Here is a 13359-nt window from a genome sequence, read left to right as displayed (position 1 = left end):
TACAAAAATTCCACACTGCACTCTTCCTATCGGATACCTTTTCAGGCATTGCACACTGAGCTACTTGAACCTGATGGCCACGCTGTCCTACAACTGGTTTTGGTTTTGCCACACGTTTTTGGCCAGATACGGGCCTGCCAGATGGAACCTGTTGCGATGTTGATGTCTGCTGCGGCTCCTCCTCCTCCGCTTCAGAGCTACTGCAGCCTGCACCCTGTTCCCCCAATGGCTGCCAATCGGGGTCAACAACTGGGTCATCTATGACCTCCTCTTTTATGTTCTGTGCACCTTCCTCTGGGTCACCGTGTAAGCCGGTGCTATAGCGTTCGTGACAGAGATCCATAGTCTCCTCGGGGTCAGATTCTGGATCAGTACACTGCGAGGGCAATGTTCTGATCTGAGTCAAAGGAACAGCATTATAATCTGGCTGTGGCTGTGCATCTGTGCACTCCATGTCCGATTCATCTTGTAATGGGCATGGCCTGTTAACATTTTAATTTTCGAACCCAGGCACGGTATGTGTAAAGAGCTCCATGGAGTAACCAGTTGTGTCGCCTGACGCATCCTTCACTGTTGTTCTGGGTGAAGGACGCAAGGAAGCGACTTGTTCCTGAGTGGGAGCATCCACTGACGACACACTGCTCTGACATTTGGCACTTTCCGAGGAGAAGGAGAAAGAGGTAGAGGCAGAGTCAGCAATGAAAGCCAATACTTGTTCCTGCTGCTCCGGCTTCAAAAGCGGTTTTCCTACTCCCAGAAAAGGGAGCCTTCGAGGCCTTGTGTAGCCAGACGATGACGCTGGCTCAACAACTCGAGACTTAGGGGCTATATTGCTTTTCCCACGACCACCTGATGCTCCACGACCACCACCACTAACATCATTACCAGCTGGCAATGAATGCCCACGGCCACGACCTCTTCCACGAGACTTCCTCATTATTGGAAAAATGTAATCAAACTAACAACCATTATGTGGTCCAGTAAAACCAGGAAGAAGGTGTACGTGAACTGGTTGTGAATTTAAATCTCCCTTTTTTATGTGTGGGAGAATCCAGGGAAAAATCAGGCCCACTGTATTAGGGTGGTTTCACACTTGCGTTTTTGTCTGCAGCGTTTTTTGAACAAAAAACGCATGCGTTGTTTTCCCTATATTTAACATTGAAAACGCATGCGTTTTTTTGTACGCGTTTGGTCGCGTTTTCAATCGCATGCGTTTTTTTTCTGCATGCGTTCGTTTTCAGAAATGCTACTTGTAGTATTTTTGAGAGGCGTTTTTTTGCCGCAAAAAAACGCATGCGTTTTTTGCGGCAAAAAAATGCATTGCTGTCTATGTAAACGCATGCGTTTTTAAGCACATGCGTTTGTTTGCGTTAAAAACTCATGCGTTTTTATAGAAAAAAAACAGAAAACACACTGAAAAGTCACCCACCACCATCAAGGTGATAAAGGGATCCAAACCCTAACCCTAACCCTACCCCTAACCTCACCCCTAACCGTTTAATGAACATTTTCTGACAGTCATAGTGCCACGTATTTCAGTGCCACGTATTTCAGTGCCACGATATTTCAGTGCCACGTCTTTCTGTGCCACGTATTTAATATTTCAAACTGAAATATTGTGGCACTTAAATACGTGGCACTTATATACGTGGCAATTAAATACATGGCACTTATATACGTGGCACTTAAATACGTGGCACTTATATACGTGGCACTTAAATACGTGGCACTTAAATACATGGCACTTATATACGTGGCACTTATATACGTGGCACTTATATACGTATATACGTATATAAACGTATTTCAGTGCCACATATTTCAGTGCCACGTATTTCAGTGCCACGTATTTCAGTGCCACGTATTTCAGGTTAGGGTTAGGGTTAGGGGTAGGGTTAGGGTTTTTTGGTTTTTTCTTGTTTTCTTGTTTTTCTATAAAAACGCATGCGTCTAAAAAACACATGCGTTTTACCGCGTTTACATGCGTTTTTTCACACATGCGTTTTAAAAAAAACGCATGCAGATAAAAACGCAAGTGTGAAACCAGCCTTACACAACAATACAGTTTGATTTGCAGAAAGAGTGTGGCAGATATGGCACTAGCCGGAATGACGCAGATGCACCCACTGGCAATCGAAATGTCCCTATTTATGTGTGGGAGAATCCAGGGAAAAATCAGGCCCACTGTATTACACAACAACACAGTTTTGTTGGCAGAAAGAGGCTGGCAGATATGGCAGTAACAGGAGTGATGCAGATAAAAACACTGGCAATAGAAATGTCCCTATTTATGTGTGGGAGAATCCAGGGAAAAATCTGGCCCACTGTATTACACAACAACACAGTTTGATTTGCAGAAAGAGGGTGGCAGATATGGCACTAGCCGGAATGACACAGATGCACCCACTGGCAATAGAAATGTCCCTCTTTTTTTGGATATGGGAGACAAGGGATTGAATCAGGCCCACTATATCACGGTATAGTTCCAGTGGCACAAAATGACTGACAGATACCACAGACAGCACTCGCACAGATGCACAGGTTTGGCAAGTTTATTATCCCTTTATTTTATTTTTTGGGGGGGATATGTGAGACAAGTGATTTAATCAGGCTCACTGCTACACAGTAGGTTTTCTGTGGCAGAAATTAAAAAAAAAAAAGATGCCACACACACGACTGGCACTAATGCAGATTTGCCAATCTTAATCTCCCACTTTTATTTTTTTTCTGGGAGAATTGTGAAGAAATCAGGCCCACTGTTAAAAAAGTAGGTTTTCTGTGGCAGAAAAACAAAGACAGATGCCACAAACAGGACTGGCACTGATGCAGATTTGCCAATCTTATTCTCCCACTTTTATTTTTTTTTTCTGGGAGAATTGTGAATAAATCGGGGCCACTGTATTAGAGTATATTTTCTGTAGCAAAAAGTGGCTTGAAGAGATATAACCAAAAAAACAAAAAAAAAACAAAAGGGACTGTACTACAATTACTATCTCCTTACAGTTATCTCGGAAAAGTATGTCAGGCAGCAATAAAAAGGACTGCTGCACACAAAAGTCAAAAGTGTGGACAAACAAACAAGATAGATAGCTGTGCAGAGATGAAGGAGCAACAGGATTTATGCTTTGAAAAAAGCAGTTGGTTTGCACAGCGGCGTACACACAGCAACGCAGCTATCAGGGAGCCTTATAACCTACAGAGCTGTTACACAGAAATCGAGCCTCCACTGTCACAAAAAGAAAAGGTGGTGTTGGACAGTGGAAATCGCTACAGCACAAGCGGTTTGGGGCTTTATGTACCCTGCCTAACGCTATCCCTGCTTCTGACGAAGCGGCAGCAACCTCTCCCTACGCTCAGATCAGCAGCAGTAAGATGGCGGTCGGCCGGAACGCCCCTTTATAGCCCCTGTGACACTGCAGAAAGCAAGCCAATCACTGCCATGCCCTTCTCTAAGATGGTGGGGACCAGGACCTATGTCATTACGCTGCCCACACTCTGCGTGCACCTTCATTGGCTGAGAAATGGCGCTTTAAGCGTCATATGAAATGCGACTTTGGCGCGAAGATCGTGTACCGCATGGCCGATCCCACGCTGGGATCGGGTCGGGTTTCATGAAACCCGACTTTGCCAAAAGTCGGCGACTTATGAAAATGACCGATCCGTTTCGCTCAACCCTAGTAGAAAGCCCTCACACTGAACAGGTGGCACTCACACACTGGACATATAACGCACCTGGCACACATATACTGTACATTGATGTCACGAGTATATTAGATATAGGGTATACATTAGATATAAACACACTGAGATAAAAGTATCCAATGCTTAGCTGCCCCTCTCCCCCCACTGGTAATATCAGGTGCAGCACAAGTTTCTGAATGAAGCTGCTCCTCATGTGAGTACAATAAACAGCTGAGCTCCATGGCTACAGAAGAAAGGAAATTTGGCCCTTATTGGTCAACGTTTGGCCACTCAACTGACTGCAGTCACGTCACCTGTCTCCTCTGCGGGGTTACTGCTGAAAAGTCAGATGATGAGATGGGAGAGAGGTGGAGGACATGGCATCATTCCACCTCCTCAGTACCAGGCCTTTCTGGCTGTAACCGTAATCTGACAGGAGAGTGTGCAGGAGCCCAGGGGGAGGGGAAGTCACCGCCACTGCAGTGTGCGATCGGCACCCTTTGTGATCGCACATAGCTAAGCCCGACCATGGCTACCAGTATGGAGAGCATAGAGAATGATATGGGGGGGCACTCAAAAGGTCAATATATTTCTTGCTCAGTGGTAGAATAAACTTGATATGAAATGAAATACCACGGCACGGCTATATTGCAATGAAAAATACGTAATTTTAAGGGTGCAGCAAAAACGTGTCTGTACAAGATTTTTGGGCAATGTTTCGGTCCTCAGACCTTGCTCACAGCCTACAAAATACACATATACACACACATACATGATAAAACAGGATACATGCAGATTGTGAAAAAATTCTAGAATAAAAAACATTAAAAATAGAAACATAAATAAAACATACTATGTATGCAAAAGTTTATACAGTAATTGCATGAAAGGTATCAATAATAATGCAAATTAATAATAGTTATATATCAGTAAATACATGGAAATAAGCCATAGAGAAAAAGAATAAGTAAAATATATAGAAAAAAATTGAAGACAAGGAAAAGAAAAAGGAAAAAAACGGGAATATGAAGAGAAATTTATAAGGCGCATAAGGATTAAAGTAGGTGAGAAAGTCAAGGGAAGGGACTAGGTATAGAAAGGGAGGGAAAAAAAGAAAAAAGGGGGTGATATAATAAATAATATTTATATAGCAGGAGGGGTAAATAAAGGTAAGAATGAAAAAAAGAGAAGAACAAAAAAGCCAGCAATAAAATGGAGAGCACAGGCCAAACTATGTAATGCAGCAAACAATTATGACGGAAAATGAAGGCAAACAGGAGGGAACTAGGAGTGAGGAGAAATGAGCATGGTGAGAAGGCGTGACAAGCACTCACCAGGCAGGGGAGAAAGACGTCCATCTGCTGCTGCTGAAGATGCAGGAGGTGTCAGCAAGCCTGGTTTGAATAAACCGCTCTTGCAGGAGAAGATGACATCATACTGTTATTGCATTAGACCAGATGTGTTGCAGATAGAGTACACCCTGCAGGACAGAAGTGGGGCAGAGGGAGAGGCAGAAGTGAGGCACTTAAAGAACACACACTGAGAAGAGGCAGACGTAGATAAGACAGAAGTGGGGCAAAAGAAAATGAAAAGGCTGGTATACAGGCTTTTAGCACAGTGTGGGTGTCCCGATTACACCGACACTGTTAACAACAAAGCTGACAATGTGGCCCACTACAGGCACCGACCCTTCTGACATTTGCCAGAAGGGCCCGGAGCTCAGTCCGGCCTTGCCCTCCTCTGTTGAGCTGTTAACTGTAAGGAAGTGGAGGTGCTGCCTACAACCCATTTAAGAGATATTATTATTATTTTTATTTATTTATGTAGCACCATTAATTCCATGGTGCTGTACATGTGAAAATGGGTTACATACAGGGTTATAGATATCGTTAACAGTAAACAAATTTACTGTGACAGACTGATACAGAGGGGAGAGGACCCTGTCCTTGCAGACTTACATTCTTCGGGATAACAGGGAAGAGACAGGAGGTCGGTGTGCTGCAGCACTGGTGGTGGTGATGCAGCAGCTCGAGTGGTTGGTGAGGCAGCAGCTCGGGTGGTTGGTGCGGCGGCAGCTCTGGTGGTGACGACGCGGCAGCTTGGGTGGTTGGTGATGTGGTGGCAGCTCAGGTGGTTGGTGACGTGGCGGCAGCTCGGGTGGTTGGTGACATGGTGGCAGCTCGGGTGGTTGGTGACGTGACGGCAGCTCGGGTGATTGGTGACATGGCGGTAGCTCGAGTGGTTGGTGAGGCGGCTGCTCGGGTGGTTGGTGAGGCGGCAGAATTGTTATTGCAGGCTGTAGGCTTTCCTGGATGGGTTTTCAGGTTCCGCCTGAAGGATCTGAGGGTGGTGGATAATCGGACGTGTTGAGGCGTGGAACTCCAGAGGATGTGGGATATTCGGGAGTAATCTTGGAGGCTCGAAGATTACGTGAGGGAAGATAGTGGGAGATTAGTTCAGAGATATAGGGAGGGGAGAGGTTGTGGATGGCTTTGTAGATCAGTGTTAGTAGTTTGAACTGGATTCGTTGGGGAATTGGGAGCCAGTGGAGGGATTTGCAGAGGGGTGAAGCAGGGGAGTAGCAAGGAGAGAGGTGGATTAGCCGAGCAGCAGAGTTGAGGACAGACTGGAGTGTTATGTGTTGTGATATATTGTATTGCACTCTTATAAATGTGATTTTGTCTGTTCAGTAATTTCAATATACTTAGTTGTGGAATAGATAGAGTTAACAGTCGGGACTAGCCTAAAATGGGAGGGGCTATGTGGGTAGACAGAAGATGACCTCCTGATAGTGAGTCAGTTAGAGCCCAATGTTCAGCAGAGACAGACCTAAAGTCTGGCAGTTGGCAGACTGACATGATAAAGCATGTTGTGCGTGAAGAGGGAGGACCACAGGACATCAAATAGTACTTCCAGAGGACAAAGGAAACGTGGAGCGATATCTGATGGACAGATTTGACAGACTGGAACCAATGGTACAGATTGGCACCTAATGGTACAGAACTTAACCCAGGGGAAGTTGAAGGCCAACTTAAAGGGGATGGAACAAGAAGAGATTGTATCAGCAGAACTTTAGCAAACAGTTGGAAGGAAGCTCAATTGTGCTCATCGAAAGGAAGAAATGGTCACCATATTGGAAAGTAAACTTTCCCATGGAGAACAGTAGACTTTCAAGGTTCTTGCAAGGAGTACAACACACATCAAGTAATGAGGTCCTCATTAGTCAGTTGGGAACTGAGAATAGCTGGGAGCGGCCATAGCTTTACACCTCGACTCGTGCGGCCCTCTCAGGGGAAGACAAAGTCTCCCATAATTGTTTGCTGGATTGTCATGACATGCAAGAGTGAGAAGTGCAAGAGAAACAATGTGTTATTAAATGTAAATGAGAAGTGAACATGCCTGCTTAATGCAACATTAGTGAAGAAACCTGCATATTATCTGATGTACATAGTTCTTATCAAGTTGATATTCAAAACAAGTTTATTGTTAGACTTTTGTCTCTCTCATCTCAGTTCCTAACATCTGGTACTAACCTGCTCGATATAGTGGCGCCATGCAGTCTACTGAGGCGTATTTCCCAGGTAACAAGATCACACACACAACCAGGACCCATATTTTCAAGTAACGTGCCTGGGTGTGAAGCACGAGTACTTTACCCACGGTTCCCGCCCTTCTCCATGTTACAAATGTACACAGAATGCTGTGGAATGGGCATGGTTAAGCTTTTTCAGCTATGCTTCATACTTCACTTTGATTGTGTTACAACTGCTGTACTCCATGAACTACCGTATTTTTCAGACTATAAGACACACTTTTTTCCTCCAAAAATTTGGAGGGAAGTGGGGGGAGCGTCATATAGTCTGAATGTACCTACTGTGGCTGTGGATGTGGGTGGATGGGGGGATGCAGCAGCTAGCAAGTGGTCACAGGAGGCAGGAGCCAGCTGCTGCAGCTAACACTTGTGCCTGGTGCTAAAGAGAAATGAATATTCACTGCTCTGTACTCCCATGTGCCTGAGGAGCAGTGACTATTTATTGATCTGCCAGCTTCTTGCACCTGCTGGGAGATTATGTGTACCCGCTACTAAAGAAAATTTAATATTCACTGCTTCACTCCCCCATGGAAGTGGAGAGCAGTGAATATTTATTCTCTTTCATAGCATGCTCATGTGATCGCCCGGCGGCTGCGGCTGCCAGCTATTAAAGGCCAATGGCCCTGGGAGCTGTGAGCAGTAAGTTTTCTGTCAGCTGTCCTTGGCTTGTAAGCAGCACATGACGTCACTGCTGGCATCAGAACAGGACTCTGTGAAGGAGGGAAGGGAGTATAAGTAGATTTTTTTTATGTTTTCTGATGGGGGCCCTGCATACCAGGATGGGGATAGGTGCAATGCTTACCAGGATGGGGATGAGGGAGCCATGTATACCAAGATGGGGATGAGGGGGCCAGGCCAAGCATACCAGAATGGGGATGAGGGACCATGCATACCAAGATGGTGATGAGGTGGCCATGCATACCAAGATGGGGAAAAGGGGGCCATGCTTACCAGAATGGTGATGAGGGGACAATGAATACTTGGATCGGGGACATGTATATACCAGGATGGGGGTTATTGGTACACAAATGCCATATTTTTTTCCTTCAATTTTTCTATTTTCCTCCTCTAAAACCTACCGTAAAAATACGGTAAGTGATACATCATTAGAATCATGATATTTTTTTCCTACATCATGGTGCTCTCAGATGAGGTAGCAAAAACCTGCTGACAGATTCACTTTAATCTATCTCGATCACTGAATGTGACCACCTTCAGTTCCCTGAGCTTCTCCAATGCTGCAAAGCTGCTTCTAATAGTTGCATGGGACTATACAACACAGTTCAGACCAGCAACGCGATTATGCCTTTTGCCCAAATAAATAATCTTCATTAGTACTTCTCCCCTGGATAGAAGCTGAAGGTTGAGAATGGTGTGCTCTGAAGATAGTACAGTCGAATAACCCTTTTAATAGATTTAGTTCAAAGATCAAATACAATTCAGTTTTAAAGAATGGGAATAGGGTAAATAAAGATTCTATTTTTTCTCTTCTTCCCAAGATTGCCTAAATACGTATATTGCTTTGTTGACTTAATCTGCTTTTTATTGCAATGTTAGGTGTATATTGACAGACACATTTTAAAATTGAATAATAGAGAAAGATTGAAATAATAGCAGATAGCACTTTTCAGAATCAAACGTTTACAACCTTTAATCAGTGACATACAATAAAAATGTTATTTTATTTTTTTAGGGGGTAAAAATATAATTGAGGACGGCATTCTGGCAGCCACACCGATGTGTGCTTCTAATCCTTAGTGATGCATTTATAAGAGATATCCAAGCCATAAAGAAAAAGTTTTCATTGAAAACTGACAATAAAAGGACGGTGACATTCCTATTCCCTGCAATGCTGCAAAAGTGAAAGGTTACTGTCATTTAAAATCAAGAAAAGAGCTACATTTCTTTCAGATACCATTGATCTGGCAATCCCAATAAGTGTTATGAAATGAGGTAGATCATATGTGAAGAGTGGTGAATTTTCTGAGTTTCTCACATCCCATTGTCTCATTGTGTTACTTGAAAAGGGACAGTATATGAAATAGAAAATGTCACCTCTCAAATATTGACTTGGCATCAAAATTTATATTATGGACATCAAGCTAAAAATAAAATGTAGACTGACTTAGGTTGGTAATAATAAAATACTTATACAAAGTGCAAATAGATTTCAACTAGTTTGGCTTTTAGATACTAGCATATAAATTTAAAAAAAAATTAAAGTTATATTTCCAAAGTTTCACTCAAAATCAATCAAATATGAATGATCCTCTCTAAGGTTTCATTCACATGCAACTGAACTACATCAGCCCTCAGTCTCAGCTTAAGGCCCCCTTCACACATTCTGGTGATTCCTGTACTGAAAAAACAGTACTGGTGGGATCCATGGTCTGTGTCCATGTACCATCCGTATGTACGTGTGTAACATCCGTGTATCAGTTTGCTGTCTATTTGTCACATCTGTGTATTATTAGTGTGCTATTCTTGTGTTCCTGTGATACTTACCGGCACCTAGGAAAAAGCAGTACAGTAAGCTGTTCCCAGGAGCCAGGTGCTGAAATCAGCTCTCTTCATTGTTGCCTGGTCTCCCCGACATCATCACGACCAGGCTACTATGATCGGAGTTGTATTCAGCACCTGCTGTGTAAATTGTGTATAGAATAAATAGTTTAAAAAAATGGTGTGGGCTCCCTCAAAATTTTTTGAACCAACAGATGTTAATGACCAGCAAAGGCTAAACAGATAGCTGTGGGCTGATATTAATAGCCTGGAAAGGGGCCATGAATATTGCCCCCCTCCCAGACTTGAAACACCAGCTCTCAGCCATCCCAGAAATGTCACATCCATAAAATGTTCAATTTCAGTCCTTAGTCTCTGTTTTTACCACTCACACTGTGGCGGTGGCATGTGGTGTATAAGGGTAGGGGTTGATGTCCATTTTGGAATATGAGATGACATTAAGCCCAGAGGTTAGTAATGGAAAGGCATCTATAAGATGCCCCATTACTAACCCCATAATAAGTTTTGAAATAAACATACAGCAAGAATGAAATCCTCTATTTGAAATAATTACACCCTGACAGTCTTTTTCTCCATTTATTGCAGCATAAATGAAAAACAAAATATTCCTCACCTCTCCATCGCCACTTGTCCCATGCTATAATCCATTTCTGCTTCATTTGGATGCCTTTGCTGAACGGTGGCATGATGCAACTGTTCAGAATGACATCCAGAAGACACTAAGCTGAGCGTCAGTGCAAACTCAGTGATCTGCAGTGATGTCATTGAGGCTACTTCAGGTTAGTGAAGCTGTGGTTCTCAAGAGGCAGCTCATTTCAAAGAGATCACCACTAGCACCATGAGAATTTTCTTACACTGCTAGAGGTGATGTCATGAAGGTTACCTCAGTTCATCGGCCGGCTCACACTGAACTGAGGGTGGTAACCTCTATAACGTTACCGCTCGTCACTGAAGCTGCACCACAAGCTCAGCGCAGAGTCCACTTGATACATGGCTGGGAGGTAACATCACGCCACTGATCAGCAATGTAATAAGATGTAGCAAAGCTGCACTGCTTCAAGGGACAAATGGAATGTTGTTGTACAGGTGAGGGATTTTTTTATTACTTTAATTTTTACAGTGACAAATAGGGAAATTAGGGTGGGATGTGTTTATTTAAATTAAAAGACTTTATTCTGGCTGTGCATTTTTTACAATATGACTATGGGGTTAGTAATGGGAGTCTTTTATAGATGCCTCTCCATTACTAACGTCCGGGCTTGATGTCAGCTGACAATACAAAGCTGACATCAACCCCAACCCTATTACCCACCTTGCCATCGCACCAGGATGTTAATTTTTTTATTTGACCTCTTTACCCTCCAAGCCTATTTGCACCTTCATGACCATAAGAAATGTAAAAATCCTGTGTTATTTTATGAGGTAATAACTCTAGAATTCTTAAGTGGATCCCACTGATTCTGATAATGTTTTTTTGTGACATATTGTACTTCATATTAGTGGTAACAATTCTGTGATATGACTTGCTTTTATTTGTGAAAAAAATGTAAATTTGGAAAAATGTAGAAAATTTAACAAATTTCAAGCTTTCAATTTGTATGCCCTTAAATCAGAGAGTTATGTCACACAAAATAGTTATTAAATAACATTTCCCACATGTCTACTTTACATTAGCACAATTTTTGAAAAATATTTTTTTTTTTGTTAGGAAGTTATAAGGGTTAAAAATTTAACAGCAATTTCTATTTTTTTCAGCAAAATTTACAAAACCATTTCTTTAGGGACCACATTACTTTTGATGTGACTTTGAAGGGTCTAGATTACCATAAATATTCAAAAGTTACACCATTCTACCAACCACATCCCTTAAGATGCTCAAAAACATATTCAAGAAGTTGATTAACTCTTCAAGTGCTTTACAAGAATTTTTGGAATGAGGAAGATAAAAATAAACATTTAATTTGTTTAAAAAAAAAATGTAACTTTAAACCTATTTTTTTTTTTATTTTACAAGGGTAAAAGAAAACAATTTACCACAAAATGTGTTGTGTAATTTCTCCTGAGCATAACAATACCCCATATGTGATGTAAAACCATTGGCAGGGCTCATAAATTTCTTCTGAGTGCAATGATGCCCAATATGTGGTCAAAAACTACTTTTGATTGACAGTGCAAAGATCAGAAGGATAAAAGTATCATTCTTGAGTTTAGATTTTGCTGGAATGGTTTTAGAGTGCCATGTCACATTGGCAGAGACCCTGAGGTGCCAGAACAACAGAAAATCCTCATATATGACCTCATTTTACAAACTACACTCCCCAATTAGTTCATCTAGGGGTGCAGTGATTATATTGACATCACATGTGCCTCACAGATTTTTATACTACAGGGCGGTGCTGAAAGATTAAATACATTTTTACAACAAGAATGCTGTTTTAGCCCCAACTTTTAAATTTTTCTAAGGGCTAATAGAAAAAAGTGGAACTTAATTTGCTGTAAAAATTTCTTCTGAGTGTGCCAATACCTGACATGTAAATGAGAAATACTTTTCAGGCACAGTTCAAAACTCAAAAGGGAAGAAGCACCATATTATAGTGCAGATTTTATTGTTATGGTTTGCAGGTGCCATGACCCACAGGGAAAGCCTCTGAGGTGCCAGATCAGCAGAACTTCTCATATGTGACTCCAGTTTACAAAATACGCATCTTAGTGAATTAAGCTAGGGTTTTAGTGATCATATTGACACCACAGGTGTGTCACAAAATGTTATACCACTGGGCTGTGAAGAAAAAATGATGACATTTTTACCACAAAAAAATTGTTTTAGCTCCAGATTTTTCATTTTCACAAGGAGAAATGGGTAAAAATTGCACCAAAATTTGTTGAATGTAGAAGTACCCCATATCTTGCTGTACTGTGCGGCTTAGCCATACAGAGAAGCTTCGGATGGATGGAGCGCTTTTTGCCTCCTGGAGCACAGATATTCCTAGCATAGCTTGTGGACTCTATATACAGAGAACCTTAGTGGTAGAAGAGCAGAATCCTCCCTCAAGTTACCCCGTTTTGGAAATTATACACCTTTGGGAATTTACTGTATATACAGGTGTAGTGACGATTTTGGCTCCATGGGTGTTTTCCAGAAACAAGCAGCAGTGGATGTTACTGAGTAAATTGTAAACTGCCATTGTAGTGATCAGTACATATTAGTGACTAGTACGTTGTAGTAATCAGTACATTGTGGTGACTACTGTACATCATGCTTCTGGGGTCAATCACCTGTAAGTTAGGCGGGCTGTCATGGCTACAGAAATGACAAACCTGTGAATGATGAATATGGTTTAGATGCACGGTGGGCTCAGAATAGGGGCATTTCGATTTGCTGAATTTATTTTTGGGTGCAAGGAGCCGTAGCCATCCTGAGTCTGAGTCTTTGAGCTGCCAGTAATGTGGAAGTGCCCTATATTTCTGTTAACAGATGACAGACCTGAGTGGGGACTTGCTGTTTTTGTTGTTTGAGCTAAGAGCTTACTTTTTTCGACTGCAGCAACATGGAGCAAGGGAAGGCA

This window comes from Ranitomeya variabilis, chromosome 8 (genome assembly GCF_051348905.1).
Source record: "Ranitomeya variabilis isolate aRanVar5 chromosome 8, aRanVar5.hap1, whole genome shotgun sequence".
NCBI classification, from domain to species: Eukaryota; Metazoa; Chordata; class Amphibia; order Anura; family Dendrobatidae; genus Ranitomeya; species Ranitomeya variabilis.
Note: the sequence above shows the minus strand (reverse complement) of the source record.